The sequence below is a fragment of the Ambystoma mexicanum genome, chromosome 6q (genome assembly GCF_040938575.1).
Source record: "Ambystoma mexicanum isolate Mex_15411 chromosome 6q, UKY_AmexF1_1, whole genome shotgun sequence".
Lineage (NCBI taxonomy): Eukaryota > Metazoa > Chordata > Amphibia > Caudata > Ambystomatidae > Ambystoma > Ambystoma mexicanum.
In genome coordinates, this window is record NC_090937.1 from 657,488,312 (window position 1) to 657,516,135 (window position 27,824).

Genomic DNA, 27,824 nt, shown 5'->3' on the forward strand with positions numbered 1-27,824 from the left:
GTGGAAGCCTGATTGGCAGATGTGACATGGATGCCCATCGGAACACTGCGACAGTTGGCTGAGGTGTACACATGCATGCAAGTGTGGTGGTGTGCGTGCATGTGTAGTGTACTCCCTGTGTTGCATGTGATGTCTGGCTCACCTTTGCCCACTCATGCTGTTGTATGTGTATGGATGGTGCTGGTAGTTGCGATGTGGCTGTGGTATGGCTCATGTGTGCATGTAGAAATGACATGTGTGTTGCCAATTGTGATGCCATGTCTGAGGTTTGGCAATGCCACTCATGTGCAACTGTCATGTGTGTATGTGTCCATTGTACAGTGCCCTGATGCCTGTGTTTTATTTCTCCCTGTCTGCAGCGTCAACTGATGAAGAGGGCGGAGAAGGTGCTGTAGAGCACAGCGGCGGGGATGGCATCGCCAGCCGGAGACGCAAGGCCCGGCTCCCCTCCCAGGTTGTGATCTCGTTGGGGAGTGAGGAGTCCGGTGCCGTGTCCCAGGCCGCAGCTGCCTGGGGGAGGTCCAAGAGGCGGAGGTCGGAGTTGGACTCCTCGGCAGCAGAAGGGGCAGCTGGGACCCCACAGGGCCCAATGTGGGAAGATGGCACGGAGTCATCCAGGTTGGTGGGGGGTTTGGTGGAGGAGGAGGCCGTGCAAGCAACAGAGATGGGGTCTGGAGGTGGGGATTCCACTGGTGCTAGTGGTGCAGTGCAGGACCAGGGACAGGAGGCAGCACAGGTCGCCGCGGAGGTGCCTGTGTGCAATCCTGTCCCTGATCCTGTCACTGCATCATCTTGCACCAGCAGGGATGCCTACGTCCAGACCCGTTTTCAGGCAGGGGATGAGCTCACAACAACTGGCCTTCCTCTGCCTGCGGACGTGGCTATCCTGGACCGGGTTGAGCCTGTCCTGACTGGTGTGGCGTTGCGTTAACGGGCCATGCGAGGTGACCTGCAGTCTTTTCATGAGTAGACTGCACGTCATCTCGAATGGCTCGTTGACCGCGTCGGCCTACTGGGACAGGTCACCCAGGCCAGATTCCTCCGTTTGATGGGGCTTGCTCCAACCCCCTCCTCAACTGAACCCCCTATGCGCCATTCGTCCTCCGTGCCATCTTCCCACCCATCAGTCACCTGGGTGCCCTGTGGAGCTGCCTCTGACGGTGCGGCCAGGCTGGTGGAGGAGGCATCTCTACCACAGTCGGGAGTCGGACGTCCAGCAGGGGTGGCCACATCAACGACTGCACCCCAGCCGGCGGAGGAGGTGCAGGCAGCAGGAGGCAGTGCACGGGCAGAGGCGCAGCAGCAGCAGCAACGTGGTGGGAGCCATGATGGCTCGGGGCCTTCGACATTGGAGGGGCAGGCATCGGCCGGAGGACAGGAGGACCCAGGACGGGAAGTGTCTTCCGTGTGGCAGCGGTTGGGCCACGCCATAGATGCGGAGCGGCAGCGAGCGGAAGAGGCACGGCTCACGATGGTCAGGGCGGAGAACTCCATGCGGAGGGCCCTGAGGCGGGCCGAGTGCCTCGAGGCAATCCGCAGGGAGTTTGGAGGGAACATGTGGACGGCCCTGCGGACCCTCGGGGCCATGGAGGAGGACCGCCTCCGGGACATTGAGCAGGAGTTCGATGATGCCCTGGCCTGGAACATCCCGAAGTGAGCCATCGGACTAGCCCGCTGCCCTTGTAAATAGTTATGTAGTTAGTGTTAGGTTTCCTTTGGTTTTGCATTTTTTTTGGACCTTTTGGACAATGGGCCACATTTTTGTATATAGTTCTTTTTTTTAGGTAGTGTTATTGGATAGGTTTCATTTCTTCGGTTGGGATCATGGACCCTGGATTGTTTATCTGTATATAGTTGACTTTTGGATTTTCATTTTTTTTTTATGATTTCCCCATGGAGCAATGGTTTTCGATTTTAATTTTCCATTGGATTTACTTTTGTGGACTGTGACTTTGGACACCTTTTGTTTGCATTATGATTTGTGGTTTTGCATTATTTCACGTACCTGCTTGTTCTTTTTTTTAGAAATTTCCATTATTGTTTGTTTATTTTTGATTCAATTTATGTTGCGTTTAATACATATTTTTTCTTCAAACTTCAATGTGTAGTATCATCTCATTGGTTTCATGCATATCATGATATGGGTTTTGACATTCACTGACACCCATTGGGTGTATGTGAGGGACATGTGTTCATTTCCAAACTTGCAATTGGGGTTATATCATGTTTTGCCATTTCTAAGTGGGTGGATGCAATACTCAGGTGGGTGTTTGGCATTTGGAGGCTGACCATAAGGGCCAGGGATCTAGATTGTGGTGACATGTTGGCTGGGGGACATGAGTGGGGGCCTGGTGGAGGCTGCCCCTGCACTGCTGGGGGGTGGGGGGTGGGAGACATGGGTGTGGGCCTGGTGGAGGCTGCCCCTGGTGGCTGGGGGGTGGGGGTGGTGGGAGACATGGATGGGGCCTGGTGGAGGCTGCCCCTGCACTGCTGGGGGGTGGGGGTGCAGGGAGCCATGAGTGGGGGCCTGGTGGAGGCTGCCCCTGGTGGCTGGGGGGTGGGGGTGCAGGGAGACATGAGTGGGGGCTTGGTGGAGGCTGCCCCTGCACTGCTGGGGGGTGGGGTGCAGGGAGACATGAGTGGGGGCCTGGTGGAGGCTGCCCCTTCACTGCTGGGGGGTGGGGGTGATGGGAGACATGGGTGGGGGCCTGGTGGAGGCTGCCCCTGGTGGCTGGGGGGTGGGGGTGGTGGGAGACATGTGTGTGGGCCTGGTGGAGGCTGCCCCTGCACTGCTTGGGGGTGGGGGTGCAGGGAGACATGAGTGGGGGCCTGGTGGAGGCTGCCCCTGTGCTGCTGGGGGGTGGGGGTGATGGAAGACATGGGTGGGGGCCTGGTGGAGGCTGCCCCTGGTGGCTGGGAGGTGGGGGTGCAGGGAGACATGGGTGGGGGCCTGGTGGAGGCTGGCCCTGCACTGCTGGGGTGTGGGGGTGATGGGAGACATGGGTGGGGCCTGGTGGTGGTTGCCCCTGGTGGCTGGGGGTGGTGGGAGACATGGGTGGGGGCCTGGTGGAGGCTGCCCCTGGTGGCTGGGGGCGGGGTGGTGGGCGACATGGGTGGGGGCCTGGTGGAGGCTGCCCCTGGTGGCTGGGGGGTGGGGGTGGTGGGAGACATGGGTGGGGGGTGGGGGCCTGGTGGAGGCTGCCCCTGCACTGCTGGGGGGTGGGGGTGCAGGGAGAAATGAGTGGGGGGCCTGGTGGAGGCTGCCCCTGGTGGCTGGGGGGTGGGGGTGCAGGGAGACATGAGTGGGGGCCTGGTGGAGGCTGCCCCTGCACTGCTGGGGGGTGGGGGTGCAGGGAGACATGAGTGGGGGCCTGGTGGAGGCTGCCCCTGCACTGCTGGGGGGTGGGGGTGGTGGGAGACATGGGTGGGGGCCTGGTGGAGGCTGCCCCTGGTGGCTGGGGGGTGGGTGGTGGGAGACATGGGTGGGGGCCTGGTGGAGGCTGCCCCTGGTGGCTGGGGGGTGGGGGTGGTGGGAGACATGGGTGGGGGCCTGGTGGAGGCTGCCCCTGCACTGCTGGGGGGTGGGGGTGCAGGGAGACATGAGTGGGGGCCTGGTGGAGGCTGCCCCTGCACTGCTGGGGGGTGGGGGTGATGGGAGACATGGGTGGGGGTCTGGTGGAGGCTGCCCCTGGTGGCTGGGGGTGGGGGTGCAGGGAGACATGAGTGGGGGCCTGGTGGAGGCTGCCCCTGCACTGCTGGGGGTGGGGGTGCAGGGAGACATGAGTGGGGGCCTGGTGGAGGCTGCCCCTGAACTGCTGGGGGGTGGGGGTGATGGGAGACATGGGTGGGGGCCTGGTGGAGGCTGCACCTGGTGGCTGGGGGGTGGGGGTGGTGGGGGACATGAGTGGGGGCCTGGTGGAGGCTGCCCCTGCACTGCTGGGGGGTGGGGGTGCAGGGAGACATGAGTGGGGGCCTGGTGGAGGCTGCCCCTGGTGGCTGGGGGTGGTGGGAAACATGGGTGGGGGCCTGGTGGAGGCTGGCCCTGCACTGCTGGGGGGTGGGGGTGATGGGAGACATGGGTGGGGGCCTGGTGGAGGCTGCCCCTGGTGGGTGGGGGGTGGGAGACATGGGTGGGGGCCTGGTGGAGGCTGCCCCTGGTGGCTGGGGGGTGGGGGTGCAGGGAGACATGAGTGGGGGCCTGGCGGAGGCTGCCCCTGCACTGCTGGGGGGTGGGGGTGCAGGGAGACATGAGTGGGGGCCTGGTGGAGGCTGCCCCTGCACTGCTGGGAGGTGGGGGTGATGGGAGACATGGGTGGGGGCCTGGTGGAGGCTGCCCCTGCACTGCTGGGGGTGGGGGTGATGGGAGACATGGGTGGGGTCCTGGTGGAGGCTGCCCCTGGTGGCTGGGGGTGCAGGGGGACATGCGTTGGTGGGCAGTAGTGCAAGGTGACATGTGGGTTGGCTGGGGGGCATGGCCATGGTGGATGGGGTGCCTGCAGGACATGTGCAGGGTAGGCCCCTGTGGTGTGGGCCACCTGCAGGGGCCGTGGAGGGTGTAGAGGGAACACCTGGGAGGACCCACACGTGCAATTCACGTGTGGTGCTCCCCGCGCACCCCTGTAATACACGTACCCTGATGGAATCGCGTGTGATACTTCCTGCGCACCCCTGAAATACACGTACCCTGCTGCTTTTGCGTGTGATACTTCCCGCGCACTCCTGGAATACACGTACCCTGATGGAATCGCGTGTGATACTTCCCGCGCACCCCTGTAATACACGTACCCTGCTGATTTTGCGTGTGATACTTCCCGCCCACCCCTGAAATACACGTACCCTGCTGCTTTTGCGTGTGATACTTCCCGTACAACCCCTAAATTACACATACCCTGCTGCTTTTGCATGTGTTACTTCCCACGCACCCCTGATGCACACGTACACAGGACAATCACGTGTGGAACTTCCCGCGAACCACTGAAATACACGTTCCCCGCTTGGCGTTTGCTGTTTGCCAGCCCTGTGAACTTGTCCAGGGTTAGCACAGCCCTTTGCGATGATTTGGGGATTTTGAAGGCTTTTCCTTGCGCGAGGGCGTTCTTGGGGGCGTAACTGGCGCTGCTGCAGGGTCGCTGCGCCACTCTGCCCCACGGCTGCTTTCGGAGGCTAGAATCCATGAATACGCTGTGCGATGAAAAGGATTTTTTCGCACGCGGCTGGTGCAGTGTATCGCACGGGAACACTGTGCGCCAGCCACGTGCGCCATTTTTGTGCGATTTTCTATGAATTACCCTGTATATGTGTGCTGTGCCATGAACACGTATCAGGCAGCATTTGCTGGAGCGCTTCAGGCCATCACCGGCCTCAGACGACTGCGGTATCCAGCAAGGCTCTCTTCACCCTGCTACCTTGTTGCTCTGGTTTCTTCTACATTAGCTCCCTCCTGACAAAGACTCATTGATATCTTTTCAGTGGACATTTACTGTTTCAACAGCAGGATGATCTGTGGCTATTACCTCCAGACAACCTGCAATAACTATTTTTACTTTATGATTATAATCATTGCAACAAACTTTCTGTAACCAATGCATTACCTATGTATCTAACCCTGTAACCTTTGCCTTCACGTAATCCAGCATCCAGATGCCCCCGGGTTTGGTGCGCTTTACAAATGTCAAAATAAATAAATAAATAAAATTAACCCCCTGGCTGTATTTCTCTGTCTCCATCATAATGTATGCACCCCACAGGTGCTTGGACATGTTTTTCCTGCTCTGGGCATCTGGGCCGTCCAAATATTATGTTGAAATGGGCCCGGGTGATACAAAACACATATTCAACTGGCCCTGCCTGCTTCCCATCAATATATTAACATATGTGCACCTGAGGGACTGGATAGGTATTTTGAAGTGTTAGAGTGTTGAAAGCACTAAGGCTGTGCTCACCTGATTACCCCTACATTGCTCTTTCTCGTCCCAGTACTTAATCTGTGTGGCAATTTTGCTTCAGGAGACCACATACTTTGTACCCAATACATTTCTTTAAAAAATACCACATTTTGTATCTCCTTTCTTATTGGGAGTTAAAAAACATAGAAGATGTTTCTAAAAACACCTGCTTTTATGGTCTCATCCCAGTAGCTTTCATGAAATGGCACCCCCTCACCTATGAGGGCTGGTCAGCGTGCCCTCTGTAAAACACCCTGCTCTGGGGAGTATCCAGCATGACAGAAGTAGGTGAGGCGAAATATGGAAAACTTATTGGAGGGGTGTAACGCAAGTCTGGTTCTCCCAAAGAGTGGTCAATGAAGGGTCGAGATCAAACCAGTCATGTTCTTTGGCTCAAAGAAAGTCATGAGAATTCTCAACATTTTAAGAAACTCCTCAACTTCATGGTAGGGGTGGCGTCATCAGCAACCTTTGCCATTCTTCATAGTTAGCTCCTTTTCCTACACCTAAACTCCCCCTTTACATCTTTTGAATACCACTTCCCATCGTTCTCTAGACCCATTTCTCTTGCTTTTCTTATTATATGTCAACCTCCTGGCCCCCTGTCCAGCTTCTCTGATGATCTGGACTCTTTATTTCTTTCTCCATTTTCTGTTCTTTCTTCTCAGCAATTTCAATCTCCACCTTACCGCTACTCATTCATCCTCCCCTCTCTTACTTCTCCTTGACTTCTTTTTCTCTTACACCTATTTGTTGCCCCCTTTTCACATCTCTGGCTTCTCCCTCAATCTTATCATCTTTACTCTACCGCTTAATGTCCCTGTGTACTCACACCCAATCTACTCCTCTGACCACTTCCTTTTTTCTTTCTTTCTCTTTTCACTCCCCGGCCTCACTTTTGCTCACCCCAACCCTTTCTTTACTTCATCATCGTGATTTACACTTTTTTTTTATCTTCCTCCACTTTTCTTCCCTCTCTCTCTTCTGCTTTATTTCCAATTCAACGTTGTTCACACTTACACCAGATCAAGTTGTTTCCACTCTACACAAGTATCTGCTCTCCACTATCGACCTTCACTACCCTTCTCTGACCTTTATTCCCTCTCGGAAGCTCTCACCACCATGGCCATCTCCTACCCAGCGGTTTCTACACTCCTCACTTAGCTAAGTGGAATGACGTTGGAAGAAAACCCAAACCCACTTAGATTTCACTATTCTTTCTGCATTAGATTCTTCTTATGACTCTCTTCTTCTCAGTTCCAAGAAATCTTACTTTTCATCTCACGTCATCTCTATCCAAACACCCCTGCCATCTGTTTCAGCTACCAAACAAAATGCTACCCCCTCCCACTGACCCTTTAACTTCCTCCAAACACTCCTCTATAGATTTTGCTGATTATTTCACATAAAAAGTCTTCTATCTTTGCTCTTCCTTTTCATCCCCTCCCAGTTCCACTGCATCCCAATATACCCCTGCCCCGATCTCCCTGCCCTCCATCTCAGAATTTTCCTCCTTCTCTATTCTTACCAATTCTGATACTGCTACTCTCCTTCCACACGCTCTCCCTACGGCATCTCCATATGATCCGATGTCCTCATCCTTTATCCCTACCATATATGCTTCTATCATTCCTTATCGTTCCTCTCGCCTTATCCTCTCCTCATCTTCTTCATTGTTCCATACCCCTTTAAATAACTCACTATCATTCCCATTCTTTAAAAAAAACGTATCCCCTATTCTCCATCTAACATTCGCCCTATCTCATGTCTCCTCTTTCTCTCTAAACTTCTAGAAAGGGCCATCTAAACTCAAATTTCATTTGTCCTCAAATTCCACTCTTTGCTGCTATCGGTTCAGTCTGGCTTACATCCGGCAAAGCTTACAGAAACTGCTCTGCTGCATGTCTCCAACTTCTTTCTTTCTGCCCGTCACAATGAGCTTTCATCTATTATTCTTCTTCTTGATCTTTTGTCTGCCTTTGACACTTTTGATCACCCCACATTACGTTCTGGCCTCACCTCTCTTGGCTTCTCTTAGTCTTTGGCTCTGATCTGATCCTTCTTCCTGCACCTTCTCGTATCCTGAGCTGGTCTTACTTATTTGCCTTGTCCTATTCTCTGTGGGGTCCTGCAAGGTTCTGTTTATGGTCAACTACTATTCTCGATCTACACTAATCTTCTCTCTTCACTCATTCAGTCTTTCAATCTCTCATGTGACTTTTATTCCAACGACACTGATCCTTTTCTCCTTTCTCTCTCTCTCTGACTGTCTTCACTCTCCTGTCTCAACCTGTCTTTTCGCTGGTTAGTATTAGATCCCTTCTCACTTTCTCCATTTAATCTGTCCAAAACTTCCTTCCTGCCTTTCTCTCCACTTGCTCACAATCTCGACATCACCATTGACTCCTCTCTATCATTTTCCTACCATATTTCTACGACTGTTTGTATCTGTCGCTATCATATTTATAATGTACGTTGTATACAACCTGTATTATCATTTAAAGATGCCAAACTCCAGATCTCAGTTTCAATTTTTTCTTGACTTGATTATTGCTCTGCCCTCCCAGTTGGTCTACCTTCTTCTTATCTTGCTCCACTCCGTTCTGTCCTTAATTGCAGAATCCACCCTCTCCTTTCTTTTCTTCTCCAACCAGTGCTTTAAGTGGGGTAAGAAATTGAGGGGGGGCCCTCGTTTGGAGGCGTGGCCTCCATTGTGGGCGTGGCCTAAAAGTGCACAAATCATAGTAAGGTGCGCAAACAAATAAATAAATGTATTTGAGCATTTATATATTTGTTTGCGTACTACTATGGTTTGTGTATTTTTCAAGCCTTCTTTTATATTCATAGCAATGTTACATATTTCTATGTTTATAAAAGGTGGCTTGAAAGTACACACACCATAGTAAGTTACGCACACTTGTGTGCTTACCTTACTATGGTTTGTGTACTATTCAAGCTGCCTTTTATAAACATAGACATTTGTAACATATGTCTATGTTTATAAAAGACGGCTTGAAACGTAGGCATCTTTTATAAAGCGTTGAGGACGGACAAAACCCAAGGTGGCTTTGTCCGTCGACAAAGCTTTATAAAAGTTGCTTTGAATTGTGTACGATTCAAGCCATCTGTTATAAACATAGAAATATTTCTATGTGTATAAAAGATGGCTTAAACGTACACAGTTGAAGGCATCTTTTATAAAGCCTTGCCAAAGGAGAAAGGCGCCTCGGGCTCAGTGATCTCTGCTCAGAGCACTGACCCCGAGGCGTCTTTCACTCTCTGCGAACCCGCGGGCTCCGTGATCTAATCTACATATTAGATCATGGAGCCCGCGGGTTCACTGAGGGTCAGTGACCTGGCGAGGGGAACTAAGGGACTGTAGCTTCCTCTGATGGCCCCTCAGATGAGGGGTCATCAGAGAAAGTTACAGAGACTGACGGAAGTGCCAGCCAGTCACAGCGACGCTGTGGCTGGCTGGCACTTCTGTCAGCTTGCCTGACGTTAAACTGGCGGGCGCATCTCTCGTTGCGGCTGCGGCCGCGGCGGGATAATGCGTCCTGCCATGGCGTGGTGGGCCTGGGGGGCCCCGGCAGGGCCCCGGCTCAGCTTCACTTTTTGGAGACTGCCGGGGTCCGGTCCCGGCAGGCCCCGGCCCACTTAAAGCACTGTCTCCAACCCTCTATCACTCCTTCTCTTCTTTCCATCTCCTTCCTCCCCTTTGAATCTTGTCTTCTTTTCCATTTTCTTACACCTGTCTTCAAATGCTACTCTGGCCAAGCCGCTCTTATGAATGCTCCCTTGTATTGCCCTTTTGCCCCTCCAGTGCTCTTGGTTCTCAATATCTGCCTCATCTCTCTGTCCCAAAAGCTACCTGTGCCACTTCTAGTTTCTGCCCTTTCTCTCTTTCTGCACCTAAATTCGGAACCCGCTGCCTCCTGACATTTATTCTTCACCCTCATTTCACATCTTTCGTACCAGGTTAAAAGACAATTTTCTCTCCTTTCTACTAAGGAATTGCTCTTCGTTGCTTATTAATTTTGTATCTTATCTAATTCATATGCTGTACTGTTCGTGCAAATCCTATACATTTCTTTAGCAAAGCAATCATAAAATACAAAAGAGGATGATCGCAACACTATATGTCATTATTGCCACTGGTAAAAATACTGGGAGAAATGGAAGACCAGCCGGCCAAGTTTCAGAAGTTGGGTATCGTCCCTCATGATGGGATGCTGGTCCAGGAGAATGTCTACATCTCAATACCCCTCCATCCAGTCAGCTAGCTTTCCAGCAAGAATTAGAGGTCAGGGTGGTCGTGGATCTCTGATTTACTGGCATGATTTACAAAGAAAGGATTTCAGCGCATGTTTGTACAGTTTTAAAATCATACAAGATGCATATTCCCACAGACTTCTTCATCAGACGGTGCAATGTGAAATGATTTGTAAGGAGAGAGCCACGCTACTGTTTGTTCTCAAAAAGAAAACAGCATTTTCAACTTCATTGGCTGGAGGAACAGTATGCCTGAAATGTAGGTCTGGCAACTGCTGTTTTATCTAAAAGATCATAAAACTCCTCGAAGCAGGGAACATATCACAGTTTATAAACAGTACCTATTTCTATCTCAACGTTGTATTTAACAAAAAAAGGAAAAACACTTATTTTTCACATGTAACTGTTAAGTCAGGCATTGGCAGTGTTAAAGTGGGCTCTGGCAGTTTCCTAAAATTACTGATGTTAGTTTAAAAGGTATATTGAAGTGAGCGGTTTAAACATACACAATTAAGAAGCACAGTCAGTATTGCATTTTCCCCACACAGACTCTACAAATGTGTTCTGCAGCCTCTATGCAGTGTCAAGCCATTGTAGTGATTTCAATGCATCTGTAAAGGTCTCCTGGGAGGTATACAATGTGACACTACAAAATATGCTCTGGAGGTTTAACTGGTGCAGTCTCCAATGTTAAATCAGTGTATCTCAAGCTTCACAATGGTTTCCCCACTTGCATAGTGTGTTAAATGCAAAATATGTTACCTATTTTTTAATGGTGCAGTGTCCGCTGCTATCTCAGCATGTCCCATGCTTGGTAATGGGTGCCACACATTTGACCTTAGGCGCCCAAGATTTCCGTTTTTGGTATCCTGTGCCCCTCACCCCTTAGAGGCCCTGAGCAGTAGTGTCCAAAAGTTGATGTTGAGAAATGGTACTAGAGGGTTGTCTTTTGACTTTGTTGATGTGATGGCATTGCTTTACACAGGCTCAAAGTTGGTATAGGGTGTCATAAAACCTATATCTGTGTTCAGACAGCTGTCGTTTAGGTTAAGCATCTGGAAGTGTTTGATCTCCCACGTTTTTGTGTGGTATTTGAGAGGCCATCTTTTAAAACCATCACCAATAAATCCTGCAAGGAGTGCCCATCCTGTGCGAAGTGTCAACCCTCTGGAGTTTCTGCTTTGGGGTTTCAGATGGAGTATCTATGTAAGTTTATCCTTTTATGCAGTTCCTTGCAGTTCTTGCCTAAATAGCTCCCTTTCGTGCATTTCTTGACTTGCATGAGGTACACAACATTGGATGATCTGCTATGTCTCTTGTATCCTTCTATCTGTATTGTTGATTTCTGCGGGCTTGTTATGGCAGATTCAGTGCTGATATGTTGGCACATTTTCTATCTCCTGGTGGAGCAGGAGTACATTTCAGTTCTTCTTTGTTCTTGGTCTAGAGGAAATGTATTCATGGGGAGAGACTGTGCTAGGTTTCTTGGTTGTGTGTATGCAATTAGGGGAACTTCTTTGAAGATGTCTCTCAGTTCATCATCCCTGCTGAATATTGGTTGTAGATCCTTAGCAATCCTTTTCAATTGTGTTAGTGCTGAATGGTAGGTGACAACCAATGGAATTCATTCTGTGTCTCTGTATTTTAACAGGATGTCTCTGGGTATTTTCAATGCATGGTTGATTTCCGTGCCAATTTGTCTGGCTGAGTGACCCTCATGCAATAAGGATGTGCGGATTGTGGCAAGTTGGTTGTCCCTTGTCTTCGGGTTGAAGCATATGCGTTGTTAGATGGGCTGGCTGTAGATAATGGACCATTTGGTGTGACTTAGTTGGAAACCTGCCCTGTGTAGGTATTTGTTCCAGTTGGTGGGTTTCTTGCATACAGTTGTTCTAGATGGCCATTCCTTCCAACCAAGATGGTTGTATACAGAAAATCTATGTCTTTCCTGGGGTTTATATGGTGAACTTGATGCACTGGTGGAAGCCATTTAGTGAGTCATGGAATTGTTTAGAGTGTCTTCACCTTCTGTGCACCATGAAAAGGTTAGCATACTGAGGTACAATTGTTGTGCCCATGCCGTTCCATTTATTTTGTTGGCAGCGCCTTCCATAGAGGCAGAAATTGTTGTGCGTGAGTGTGATTTAAGGATTTATAAGTAAATCCAATTTTTCATATGTTAGGGCTTAGCAATACTTTGAACACGTGCGTTCTTGGGTCTTGGGTGATGTCACAAGTTGGAAGATATTCAACTGACTTTTCTGGCAGTTCTTGGATTTATCCTGGAATGGTTTATATCTTGTACTCGCCCTCAAACTTTGTAAAGTCAGTAGTACTGCAAGGTTATTACCCACAGTAGTAAGTCATTGTTTCCCCGTCTCACAGGTAAGTTTGTGAGTAAATGGATGTGGTCCAGGTGACACTGTTCACTGATCCAGTCTTGTTTCATCTTCCAAATCAATCTATTTCTCCCCATTTCATTCTCCAGTTAGTGATTGCTGATCCTAGTTGTGGTCAGACGTTGCCTGTGTTTGGAGTTTTTTTTAAATATGTGCATTTATTCTGCTCCAGTAGAATACCTGCCCAAAAGACAGAAGTATTTCATTAAAGAGAATATATTTCACTTTGTTTTTGCCTGATGGGTGAAAAATAATTGGTGATGGGTCTGGGAGGTTGCAGTGCTCTGCAGCTTGAAGAACCAGCATTTCCAGATTTCCACCCATTTCACCTCAGCCAACTAAATAAAAGCCATTTTAGAGAAACCATACTCACCAAAATGGCACCCTTCGGTTTCAATGGAAATCACATTGAAGTATGAAAAGAAATGGCAAGAGTTTCATCAATACTATTTTAAACAGGTCTAAAAAAAAGTTAATAATAAACAGCAAATGGGATATGGCATAAAAAGAGAGACAAACCCACAGAATAAAAAAGCCAAGAGAGCTAATGAGGAGGGCGATGTGGGTAGAGAAAAATGGTGGTAACTGGTTTATCCACATTTCAAATACGTACAGATATAAAATGCCTATAAAAAGGGGAAAATAACCCTCCAAATTCGATGGGATGGCATGATTTGAAACGCCCCAAACATATTTTGACAATCTGATCTGCAGTGAACTGCCTAGTCTGAGTTGGGACTGAGGTGAGTTGGCTTTCAATTAAATGCCATAGATCCAATTTCCACACATGAAGCATTTAGCTCTGTTTCCAACTCTTTTAATTCCACATCCTACTATACTGCCCCCTCACTAGAATGCCCCAGACGTATGCCCCCTTCTCAATCGCTTGATTCACACAGCCTCTAGATCTCCCCAGTCTCCCAACAGCACCTACACACGTATGATCCCACATCTTCTCTCTCCATCCGCTTCATGCTCATGAAGACCTATGTTTGCCCCCAGATTCGTCACACTCTTGATGACTTTCACTCTAGCCTGCCTTCCAGCTCTCCAAAAACTCCACTCTTGCTCGCTTTAGAGGTCCATGTCTTCTCGTGTGGATCATAGTGCAGAGTGTTTTCTTTTTTTTTATCAACTTTATTTAATAATTATACAAAACATAATACAACTGAGTAACAACAGAATGGGAACAAGCAAAAGATTACTCCATATACATCAGTGCAACAAAATGCAAATTACTACTAAAGTAACAGCTATTCAAAGACGAAATCCAAAAACAACCCCACCCTCCTATCTCATGGCAAGACGTGACAACACAAAACACAAAAAAAAACCAGACAAAACATACACCCCTACCAATCCCCAACCTCAATATCCACAAAATAAACCAAAGCCTACACCTCATCCAAATAAATCCCTGAATGACCCCCATCTCTCCTCGTACTCAGTTTCCCGATGTTGTCGAACTGCCTGAGTCTTCTCATACCAAGAGAGCGTCCGCATATCCGACACCCAGTTCTCGCAATGTGGCTTCTTCCTGGATTTCCACAACTTGATTATTTGTTTTATGGCCATCAACAATGCTCTATCAATCCATTCCGAACAATCCCACATCTCCACACTTCGACTATCAGTTGAAAGGAAAATCATTGACAGAAAAATACAAGGCAGTGTCATACTAGTTACCATATCAATGCAATCCAAAACTTCTCTCCAAAAGTCCAGCACTCTACTACACTCCCAGAGCATATGTAGATAGGTCCCTCTCGAGCCCCTACACTCCCAGCACAGATCTACATCAGCCAAGCCTCTCTCCTTCAATTTCACTGGTGTCCAATAGATACGGCCTAAAAGACGTTGGTGAATATACCTCAGATTTAAATCAACCTTGGCCCTCACCGAAGCCTTCCAGCTATTATCCCACAAGCCATCAGAAAGAACAGTTTCCAATTTAGACACCCACTTCATTCGCAACTGACCCCAGGAACTCCTCATACAGTCCTGCAAAGGCATCAACCTAACATATGTAGAAACTGTCCTAGGAGACGTAGCAAAAATCTCACAAATCTGAGGTCTACCACTCAAAGGTTCACTCAACATTTGCAATCTTTCCATCAGCAACCGCTCCAAAAGCCCATATCTACCCACCTCTCTATTATGCAGACTATAACGATTAGCTAATTCTTCAAACGGAACCATCCTCCCCCCTCTCCATACATCCCCTATTTTCAGAATGCCCCTGTTAGCCCAGCCCCTCCAATTAAGCATTTTATTATTAATTTCTAAACCTGGATTCAGCCAAATAGAGGCCGAATCATACAAATACAAGGATTGCCCACACCCCAGAATGCAATTAACCAACACTGACTTAGAAATCACTGGAGTCTCCAATTTTGTACCAGAATTTGCCAACCTCCCATACGAATATAAACAGTCCAACTTTGGGTCTCAACCTAAGTTACTAGGGGAATCCAGACGTGGACCCCTTGCTCACTATTCTTAGAGAGGCACAGATCCACCCTACTGATGAGGTCCAACCAGACCGAAACATGTGTCTGGGGTTTCTGTTGGTACTCTTGTTCAGAGGAGAATTGCCTAGCATTTCGGTGCTGGACTGCCCCAGGGCAGGACATAGCTTGATATGTTTGGGATATTTCTTCTCTGTGAAAGATAGTGAGCTTAAAATTCTAGGTAAGTCTCTCGTAACCAGGACTAATGTTTGGCAGAGAGACTCCCAGGACCCCCCTTGTCAATTTGCATATTTAAGTAACTTTGGGTCTCACCCTAAGTTACTAGGGGAATCCAGATGTGGACCCCTTGCTCACTATTCTTAGAGAGGCACAGCTCCTCCCTACTGATGAGGTCCAACCAGACCGAAACACATGTCTGGGGATGCTGTTGGTACTCTTGTTCAGAGGAGAATTGCCTAGCATTTTGGTGCTGGACTGCCCCAGGGCAGGACAAAGACTGATATGTTTGGGATATTTCTTCTCTGTGAAAGATAGTGAGCTAAAGATTCTAGGTAAGTCTCTCAATAACCAGGACTAATGTCTGGCAGAGAGACTCCCAGGACCCCCCTTGTCAATTTGCATATTTAAATAACTTTGCATCTCACCCTAAATTACTAGGGGAATCCAGACGTGGACCCCTTGCTCACTATTCTTAGAGAGGCACAGCTCCTCCCTACTGATGAGGTCCAACCAGACCGAAACACGTGTCTGGGGATGCTGTTGGTACTCTTGTTCAGAGGAGAATTGCCTAGCATTTCGGTGCTGGACTGCCCCAGGGCAGGACAAAGACTGATATGTTTGGGATATTTCTTCTCTGTGAAAGATAGTGAGCTAAAGACTCTAGGTAAGTCTCTCGTAACCAGGGCTAATGTCTGGCAGAGAGACTCCCAGGACCCCCCTTGTCAATTTGCATATTTAAGTAACTTTGGGACTCACCCTAAATTAATAGGGGAATCCAGACGTGGACCTCTTGCTCACTATTCTTAGTGAGGCACAGCTCCTCCCTACTGATGTGGTCCAACCAGACCGAAACACGTGTCTGGGGATGCTGTTGGTACTCTTGTTCAGAGGAGAATTGCCTAGCATTTCGGTGCTGGACTGCCCCAGGGCAGGACAAAGACAGATATGTTTGGGATATTTCTTCTCTGTGAAAGATAGTGAGCTAAAGACTCTGGGTAAGTCTCTCGTAACCAGGACTAATGTCTGGCAGAGAGACTCCCAGGAGCCCCCTTGTCAATTTGGGTTACCTTAGAGTACATCAGCTCTTCCTTGGCCTAACAGCAGTGTGGGGATGCATTGATCTTCAGGTTGCAAACAAGGTGTCAGGGACTGGAGGGCACAGATGTGCTCACAAAGCTAAGGGCAGAAAAGTGCACAAGAGACAGGAGTCCTATAGACCAGAAAGGGTAGGCAATAACTACAGACAGGCAACACAGGCAGTGAACAGAAAGGGGTAAGGAGTACAAGTAAGCCAAGCACATTAGGTTCCCACTTAAGGCATATACAGAATGGGGGAAGAGTTTCCCACAGGGTAAGGGGAAACTCTAGTCTTCTGAGTTGGATACTATTACCAGCCCTCACTCTGAATGCTCATGGAAAGGAGCAACAGGAGTTGGGTGTCTGTGTCTGGACCCTAAGGCACAACCAAGTAAATAATACTCACTAGACTGAAGCCTGTATGCGTCCAGCAGAAACTGAACAGTGACTGCCTCCTGAAACAGGAACCAGCATGCTGTTAACAAAGTGTCATGAGCTACAATATTGAAACATGAAAAAGGAAAGGGGCAGAGATGGCCTGCTGGGAATCCCAGCAGCCAGACTCTGTACAAAGGAATTACACACGCACATGTGAGGATAAGAACCACAATAGAAGTATACTGGGAAAGAGCAGGAAGTCAAAGTGAGCAAGGTTAATGGCACAGAATGGAAGGAAAGAGGATAAGCAAGGGGACACGAATCTAAGCACCAGGGTACAGGAGACTGGAACTGGAGACTGGAAACTCAGAACCGGACTTAAGTAACAGCGGGCTGAACTATAGACCGGGAACAAGAAAACCCAGGAATATAACTCTAGTATACAAAGATGGACTGCAGAATGATAACAAGGAATGCAAGGAACTGTAACTTTAGACTGGAATAACAATTGCAGGACTGGAATCTAGGAAGCTAAAGCCAGGAAACATGGGCTATGGAGCATGGAACTGCAGGCATGGAACCAGAGAGTTGGTCTTAGGGGGCAAGGGGCTGCAGACAATGAATAGAGGACTGCAAGCAGGGGAGCAGGGCAGGTGGCAGAGGGGTCCAGGGAAATTCAGGCAGAGTAGCAGGGCTGCAGGGCAGAGAGCACAAGGCACAGGAAGAGGAGTAAGTTCTGGAAACAGTAGCAACAGGACACAGCAGAAATCCAAGGAACAAAGCACGAGAGGCTGGCAGCAAACTCGATGCAAGAGCCCTGCGCTCCTACGGGCAGCTTCTTAAATACTGCCCTGCACTTCATGCAAGCAGGCAGGCTCATTAGCAGCACCTGGATCACCACACCTGAAGATAACCTGCCTCCCCATGTCTGGTCAGTGCTGCTTTTACTTTCACTGGGAAAGTGAACGCAGCATTGATCTGTATGGCATCTGGGGATTGTAGTTCTAAGACTGCTGCATAGGAATAGCCAGGGAATGAGAACTGCCGCAAGGTGCATTATGGGATATGCAGCTTGTGACATTAAATAAGGAAGTACCAAAGTTTTGCAAACAGAAAGTAAAGACAGAAATATGAATAGGTATTGTCCAAGGAGGATTCTGGCAGTGAACAAGTCCCAAAGGGTTCACAATGGGTGCCAACTGGTGTTTGAGTGGCACAGTCGTGACTCCAAATGAACTCAGTGGCTGAGCGAGAGATGCTTCTGATGCTGAGCAGGGCTAATGTGGAGGTACGCAGGCAGCATTCTCATATAGCATGTGAATCTGAGATGCTTGGTACCTTGCAATCCAGTGCTTCACAGCCCCCCCTCCCTGAGGAACTGGATTCCAATGTCAGAATCAGGGCCAATGAAGGTGAATCTTTGCCAAAACAACACAGCAATGTGGGCGGCACCTCATAGAGTTCTGCTCAGATGGGATTAGGGTCTCAGCTGTCAATCCTTTATTTTGGTGCTGCACGGGCAGTTTTCTTCAGCTGCTTCTGATTGGAGCTGTCAAACTTGAGATAGGGTCTTAGGCTGTCATGGCCTTGAACTGGCTCCCCACCCCTGTGCATTTTGTAGCATGCTGCCAGCTGTAATCTCCTTCCTGACAAAGTGTAGCAAAATGTGCCCATATTGCAGTGAAGTGCTTTCATCAACTCCTGATGTAGTCTTGGGCTGGTCCGCCTATTATTTAAATGACATTTTTTTCTCAGGTTTAGTGGTTTTTTATATCAAAGGAAACTTTTATTCCATTATTTGATATCTCGTTCGAGTGATAATTCTTCATTAGTTGCTCACTCTCCAAACATAATAACTATTGCTATTTCCTGAATGTATATATATTCATGTTTTTCATTGAAGTGTGTGTATATAGAATGGAGTGTGAATTACTAAAGAAGAGGTAGACCCTGAACTGATATATTAAAATAACTTAATACATTTCCCTTGGATGCCAAATCCTTGGAGAAGTGTGACAGCTGTAGATGGAGCCACCTCACCGCAATATGGATAAATGAAATAATAAAGGGCGGCTTAAATATCCCATGGTATGATATAGACATTCCAGGCCACAGGAGGAAGGGCTTCAGGAATGGTAGCACTGCATGGTTTGCAGGTGGACTCAATGAAGTAGATGAGGTAAGGGGGGATATTTAGGGGAGTGCAGGCTTTCGAGTGGGGTGGCACTGGATTTGCGCTGCGTAAACACACCTGTGTAGCTTGGCTCCTTCTTTTGACTGGTCTGGTGAGACTTTGAAAACACAACTGTTGAGTGGTTTATCCCAGTTATTGCCTCGACGACAGGGCAAGTGGTCATCAGTCTTGGTCTCCCTTTCATAAGTGGACAGTCTGGATCCCTAAGGCGGCAGGTAGTTCTTTGACATCTAGATGTCTTGGAAGCACTTTGTTCCTTCCACATGTTAGGCATCTTCTTGCACACCATTCCCAGTAACTGGAGTGGCAGCCCCATCCTTCCATTGACCGAGCAGGAGCTTGTGGATGATGTCCTGCTTTGGGTGATGTTGTAGTAAAAGCCCTATCACAGGCCTCCCCGGCTTCTCTCAAGGATGGTTCACTACAAAACAAATATTGCCTCAGGATAACCACAACCACAAAGGAGACATTGCACACTCTGCAAAAAGCACATGCTGCTGTAGTGATCTGTTTTATAGCCAAATATGTTGAGGAAATATATGCATCGGAAATGCACTAAGATTCATTGTGATATATGAAGCACTCAGCTGCCTTTCAAGGCCACATCCGCACTATATAAGTGCATCAAATAAAATAGTAAACAGTGTGAAGGCATCATGAATGCTTTCTCGAGCACACCTTGTACAATCTTATGCCCGTGATGGATCCTTTCCATGATTCTGTAATACCACTTTGATGTCACCCCTGAAGTCTGGATCTATAACCCCAGCTAATACAACAATTCTGAACCTCCATGCTAGTCCTGATTTGGGAGCCAGTCTGATGTCTGTATCTGGGGGTGGAATCAGAATTAAATCAGTGGGTATTAGCCTTCTTTCACCTGGGGGAATGATCGCTTCCCTACTGCTTCAGATCTCAAACCCAGTGGAGCCCTTTGTGGCTACTGAGGGGTCTGATGCTCTAGGACTTAACATTTTGAATTTTAGGGTTCCCCAACTTGTACCAATTGAGAGTATCCCAAACGTGACACCATTTGTGAAGGCATCATGAATGAGACAGAGACAACATGTTCAAGATTGGTTCTTAATCCTTTTATTAACTTAAAAGGCAGGATGGCCTAAGGCCTAACTTTCCCTATGCTAAGGTGGGATTTCCATACCTAAAGAAAACCAAGGAAAGTCTGTGGCACTATACTTGCCCTCACAACTAACTATATATAATGTGTGGGATGTCAGCATCAAAATGAATAGTGTTCAAAATAAAGTTCTTGGCTTGTAATAAGGTTTCCCCATCCAAGTTTAAAACAGTTGAGAAAGTCTCAGGGTTCCCTTCCCCAAGAGTTCAAATCTTGCAGCTTTTCAAAACAACACGAGTTCCAATCTTCTAGCTTTTCAAAACAACATAAATTCACTTTGACTTTCATTGGCTCTTTCCATAAAGGGGGGCACTCTGTGTAGGTGCAGTTGTTGGACCACACGGTCCACCCATTACAGGTCACGCAACCGATAACCCTTCTTGTTTGCTTTTCATCAACAATTGTCCACTGCTTTCCTTTGACAGTGAAACTTGTTTCTTTCATCAGTTTTATACTCTTCTAACACGTTATCGTGGCTTGGATGGCCACTATGCACTTTATTACACTTTCCGTAGTCTTCTGGCTTTTGCCAATACAGGTTTCCTCTTAACCTGCAGTTCCATGAACCCTTTAGCTTTGGCCAATACTTAGTTTCTCATCTCACACCCTTCTTGGTATTCTCTTGGCTTTGCCAGCACTTGTGTATGATATGATATGAAATGGCATTTGTAACACGCCTATACACAAGTGTTTCAAAGTGCGACGAGGCAAGGAAGGGGTAACAGATGGAGTACAGAGAAAACGATCTTGCTAGGCCAAGTGACACTGAGATCGCACAATTGCAGTGGAGGGGAAAAGTGCCAGGGGAAAGGGGAGGGGGCAATGCTGTACGTGGGATCAAAACAATAACAAGAAGTGAGGCCAGCATGTGGCAGGTGCAAGGGTAAGTGCAGACAGCAGGTGTCCAAAGTGCAGGTAGGGGGACTGTAGGTTCGGGGTACCTGTCACTTGCACCATCTTGCTTTCATGCCATTTAAAAGTGCTCATAACTTGCTTTTTCTCTGTGCAGCATTCAAAGTGCTTACAATGGGCCTCATTACGAGTCCGGCGGTAACCGCGGCGGTAAAAACTGCCTGGTTACTACTGGGCTCGTATTACCATTCCGCCTCCATGCCTCCCGGAATTACCAGGGCATTACAGCCCTGGTGTCCCGGGAATTCCGGAGGAGGAATTCGGTAAATCCCCATTCCAACTGAGTCCAAAAGGACTCAATGGGAATGGGGAAGTGGAAACACCGGCACCATCTCGTGATGGTGCTGGTGTTTCCACGTCTGCCTGCAGGCGGGAGGTGTTCAACCCTCCAGGTCAGACCTGGCGAGAAGATCGCCTCCCACCTGCAGGACTCGGGATCGGGCGGTCTGGAATTAACAGTGGCGGCGGGTTTACCACCACTGTTAATTCCGGATCGCCCGACCTGTAATGTGGCCCAATGTCTTTCAGTTTGTTCAGTATTAAAAAAGAACTTGTTTTGGCATTCAAAAGTGATTATAACAACTTTCAGTTCAATCGTTATATTAAAAGGCACTTGATTCCACATTCAAACGTGCTTATAACAACTTGCAGTTCTTTCGGCATTCAAGAGTGCTTGTTTTAAGTCCCCGGAGTGCCCCGGTCTGAGTGTTTGACTGTTTTCACTCCCCGGTTGCATACAGCAGGTCCCTTCGGTTTCTCTCCTCTCCCAGGTCTGTTTTCTGGCTTCCAATAACTCTGCTCTTCCCTTGCGACAGCCACAGAGAGCAGAGCTCGCTCACCTGGAGTACTGCGGCAACTGGAATGCTTCAGGAGGGCAGCAGGATTTCCAGACCCTCTCACGGCCAGTCCCAGCCCGGCATCTCCCTCTCTATCCTGCTCAACATGACTCCTCTCCAGCCCGCTGCGACTCTTCAACTCGTTTCTTTCTTTCCTAGGTCATCTCTGCATTTGTGCATGCGGCCCGCATTTTTATACCCATTGAAAGTGTAAAATGACAGCAGATGTGGGTCATAAATTCAATTGCCTGACCATGGCAAAACCTATTAATTGGACATGCCTGGCTGTTCCAACTGAAATCCTCCATAGCCCTTTTCTTCATCTCAGATCAGAGTGGTGTTTGGGGAGGTTTGAATTAAAAGAAGTGTGCATTCCTCAACCTGTGTTGTCTCTACCTTGTCTCAGTATGTGACTGATGTGTGTCTGCATTAACAATACAGGACTGATATGCATTTATCTCACCCAAAGGAGGATGCGTCCTCCTAGTTTGGTCTCTTCCTCGACCCAGTATTGGGGTGATGTTTATGGGGGACATTTGGGGAGGAATACAATGGAAAGGGCTGATAGTAGCCTACAAAGGCTTTTGGGATAGAAGGTTCATTTTTAAAAGGAAAAGGGGGATACCAGGTCTCACCTATGGATGTCCTCTCGACACTCCCCAAGTTCCCTCCACCCAGGTGATCCTCCCTCACATATCCACCCCAGGATCGGCATCCAAAAGTGATGTCCTTTCCCTGGCCATCTGAAAGGAGGATCCAGGGGGAAAAGAAGGGAGGACCCCCTCAGGTTCCTCACAACAGATACAATAAAACAAGGAAACACTGATTAGGGCTTCTTATATGTACATTACAGGGGCACACACTGGCTATGCACACAGAGATTAACAGGATAATTTGCATGGATCAGCGGCCTCATTCCACAAAACACACAAATATTCAAAACCTGTCAAAGGACAGAATAAGAATGCAAATCACTGCAACCACCCTTTGAGCCAAAATGGGAAATGCCCCCACCCCCTCCTACTGACCATTTTCTCAATCTTACCCTATGTAAAAATAGCCAGGTTTGATCATTCAGCACAGGCTGGATCACTTTGACGTTTGAGTATTGGGTGACCTGGGAGAGAGGCGGTTGTTTTATTTATTTTTTAATTTTTTATATTCTTTTTAATTTAAAATGGTAATCATCTGTAAACCATGTATACAATTTAAAAATAGTATACAACTATATAGTTTATGTACAAATGGCCACATTCATTGTACAAACCCACTCTTTTCAAATGCCAAGTCAGTGTAGCCAATACAACCTTGTACTGCTCAAAACCTCACCCAAAGTCCTGACCTTCAGCCTAAAGGCCATGTATGCTAGGCACACACGTCTTATACCATAAACTAGTCTACAGTTATTAACTGCTGGGCCATTTCGCATCTTGAAGTTAGCATGCTCAGTCAGTGCTAATATGCACATGTCTTCGTCTTCAACCAACCTGTCAATCTGGAGTCTGCTTGCAGATTCACACTGCTCCCGTGCCAATTTCCTGGACACCACAATGCCCCGTACTCTCCATTGCCTTTGTAAGAGATGTGCCACTGAATAGGAGGATAAGTCCTTGATATGATAGGTTATTTATAACGCGCTTAAGAACCCAGAGGTTTCTAAGCACGGACCCGGGGATCGAACCTGTGGTGCTCCGTGTCGTCTAGCTTCCAAGGCGAGCACGTTGCCGCTGAGCAATCCTCCCAAGACCATGGTAAAGTTCCATATCACCGGCTACTGTGAGTGCTACTGTGAGTTTAATTTTAGGCCTGATATCTGACCACCTGTTTGGCAAAGCCCATGGCCGTAGCAAAAGGATTTGCATCCCTATGCTAACTGAGGCTAGCGCCGAGCTAAGAAAAACTCCAAGCAGGAATGGTAGGGTTAATGACCTCAATCGCTTTGTTTAGCTCTTTGAAGTGTTATTTGTGACTTTATAAGATGAGATGTCATAGTGCACAGAACCTTTTGGGAGTCATATGGCGCTCAGGGCTAGGTGATCTTTTTGTACGTGGGTCGCCGGACTGTCATGTACATGGGCATTCGAATATTGCTCCGGAAAAACACGTAGTCATCTGCAGAGTCTGATCACTCCATGACAAAGTAAGCCACAGGTCTGTGGTCAAGTATGGATCATGAGTATGAGCCTCAGTCTGAGGAAATGCACTCAATGCATGTTCTGTGCCATTGGTACCTACTGATGGTTCTACAGTGAGTACTCTACCAACCAAATATCTCCATTGTTCACACTTGAAAGGACTTGGTAGGGATCCATGGGTAGGTGCCAGCTCCACGAGGGCTAAGCGTGCTCACCGCCACTGGAAAAATCATGAGGACTGTCACATCTTGGGGGCTCATAGCCTTCATAAACAGGACAGGCGCTACACGCTGAAGGTAATTAAGCCAGACCAGCAATAATTTTTTGTTCAATAGCTCCTTGCTTGGAGCCCACCTTTATTGACCAGAGACTACCCCAGATACCACCGAATATTTGGGTCATTAGCAATGGAACCGGCACATATACTTCAAGGTCAAAAGGATAGTCGCAGGTTTGCTGCTGAATCTATGCTCGTTTCCAATTCAGCAAATATCAGAGCGAATTACAAATACAATAATTTTCTTTACTCCTCCCTGGCCCTTAAAAAGGTTATCTAGTCAATTTCCATTTCTCGTTACATTTTCGTGGGACTGCCAACTGTGTTCACGTCATGCTGAACAATAAGATGCATGCCTTATCAAACGATGAATGCAAGCAGGTGGCTTTATCACACAGGGATAAACCAGGGCGAGGGGTTACAGAGAACTGAAGCTGCCCCATGTGCAATGCCCAGCAAGTCTTGACGTTTGATGTTCCATTGGTGTGTATTCTGTCACTTGTAGGCCTGTATTTAAAGTGGGAAGGTACAACTAACCAAGAATACAGAATTATGTGAGATAAAAAAAGAGGCCTTGCAGAACATCTCGAAAAAAACGGGAATAACGTGAGATCTTTGTGAATGCACATATTCGAAAAATTGCAGTGTAAATAAACAGCTTTCAGTGGACTTGTTCCCAACCCCACTTTCTTCCAGACTATTGGGCTGTTTGAGACTGGCAGGTCAGAGGACCAGAGAGCATTTATTTTAACCAGGATAAAAACAGTTTTGAAGACGACAGACATGCATCCCGGCCCCCAACTTGTTTTGCGGGCGGTGATGGCGAGCCCTCACTGTGACACTGGTTTGGTTAAAACGTGTCCCTTGAGGCTAGACCTCCACTTCCAAATCTAGAAGTTGGCACCAATGGTTGCAGGTAGAGCGTCCTCTACATATTGGGGGAAGTGTTTCCATGTGGCCTGGTTCAATATCAGAAATGTCTTAAGATACGTGTGGCATGATTCAGGGCACGGGTAGCGCAGTATCAGCCTCTCTACGCATCAGTAGAGTGTGTGATGCCCTGGGGGTTTGAGTTTGATCTCTTTTTATACTTCATTAAATAGTCAATTTCCTGACGTTAAATATTCCCCAGCCAAAATCTGATCGTATACCACCAATACCTCACTTTTAACATTTAGATTCTGGATAAACTGTTTAATTCCTCAAACCTTTAGACAAGTTAAAGTCTAAATCTATGGGCCTCATTATGGGGTCAGCGGTAAAACCCACCGGTAGGCGGCGGGTTACCGCTGACCCATAACTCTGTTTCCGCTGCCTGACATCCCAGTGCTACCGGGACATCTTGACAGGCGGCAGAATGGTAAATCCCCATTCCTGTGGAGTCCCAAAGCACTCCATAGGAATGGGGACACTGAAGCAACAGTACCGTTATTAACGGTGCCGGTGCTTCAGTGAAAACACTGCTGGTAAGGGCCTGAACTCCCGGCAGGTCAGGCCTGCTGGGAGTACCATGACCTTGCCGGCAGACTAGTTTGGGTGCAGGTACATTGCTACTGGGACCCTTATTTCTGGACCACCAAACGTATAATGAAGCCCTATGTCTGAGCAATCCATTTTGTGACATTTCTGATGGGCATTCAATGCATCGCTTGTTACAATTTGACTCTTGGATGAATTGCTCCTTTGATAAAACCTAATAGACAAGTTAATCACTAGCAAAGGCTACGTGTGTTTCGCCTTGCTAGGCTTTTTCAAGGCTGTAGTGATCCTTTATCCTGTGATTATTCTAAATTACTCAGTAAGTTAATCAATTGTTCACATTGTTGCTTGATATACTCCTAGGTTCATGATCTTGATCACTTAAAATCCAAACAAACAAATGAAATTCTGTGTCTTGTTCAGAAAAACAAAATGGACATGGATTACCATAATAAGTAGGTTGAATGAAATGTTAATGGAGGAGAGAAAGAGAAAGACAAAAGAAAAATCAAATATTTAAGGTGGTACCAGTCACAGTTATGTGTAAAATAACTGAATCACAGATCATACACAAAATCGTCATTAATTAACTGTCAGACTTAAAAATCCTGAACATGAATGATTGAGCGTAACCATAAGTATAATATGCCTTAGATTTGACCAATTTCACAGGATATAATCAAACCTTCAACAGAGATACTATGTCCTTGAAAACATGGCCTTGATAGTTATAGTATTGTTATATATTTCTTGGATTTTTATTTCCAATTTCACAAAATATATAGCATTATGTAACAGAGCAGTCAAACTAATTGAATCCTGCCGTTCAAAACTGTAGTCAATACGTGTTTCGACCCCTCAGTCTTTCTCAAGACTAACTCTCTATTCATGGCAGTTGTTAAAATTCCAAATGATTTTCCAAACATCAAATAATTACATGATCATAAATTAACCATATTCATAATTCAATAGACTAAATTCACATTGTAAAGGTAGACAGCACACATCAAACACAAAACAGAGAGAACAATATGGATTAGTTGGTTCAACCTTTGTACTCTTGTATTCCTTGAACTTAAAGCCTCCTTTGGTGTCAGGTCACAAATTAGTGTCATATGGCTCCTTGAGTACCTCATGCATTTGAGCAAGAGCAGCCCCCACCACACCTGTATGACATGCACTAGGTGATTAGTATGTGTCCTAATTATAAACCAGGTGAAAATGTTCCCTTTATAGGTGAAATCTCATTAATTCTATTTGCAACTCACCTAGAATTCCAAATGATTAAACTATACTTCATTAGGCGTTATGTTATGTTATGTTACTTTGCATTTACATAGCGCCATATGTACCATTGGTATGGTCTCAAGGCGCTGGTAGGTTGAACGCCCTCGGGAACCGAAGTTCAAGTCAGTAGAGCGAATAGAGAGAGTCATAAGGTGCATGTGAGCACCGGATATGTGTGCAGCTGGTGTGGCATTCGTGTGATAGCTGCTTCTTAACGGTAGGTGTGGTGGTTGAGAGATCATGAGTATGTGTTTGTTCTGGCAGGTTGTTATCCAGACCGATTCTGGCTGCGTTAGGCCTGAGGAGAATGCCTAGGCTGGACGGTGTGTAACCAGCAGTGTTTAGTTAGGGTGATGGGGAGTATGAGGCAAATGATGGTATGAGAACAGCTATACCGAATGGTGTCATAGTATCGCTGTGTTCTAGTTGAGTGGTGGTGTTAAGAAGAGAGTAAGCGTGGAGATGTGATATGGTGGTTTACCTTAGGTGCTTGAGATGAAGCCCATTCCAATGTTTCCATGTTCTCGATCCGTTCCATGTACTCCAAACTGTTCCATGTATTACGACCGTTTCAAGCACTCAGAACCGTGCCTTTTAATGCTCTTTCAAACATTCCATCCACTCCAAACCGTTCCATGCAAGTCACGCCATTCTATGCACTCCAGTCCGTTCCATGCACTCCAATCCGTTCCATGCTCTCCAATCTGTTCCATGCACTCCAATCCGTTCCATGCACTCCAATTCGTTCTATGCACTCCAATCCGTTCCATGCACTCCAAGCCATCTTATGCACTCCAACCATTTTATG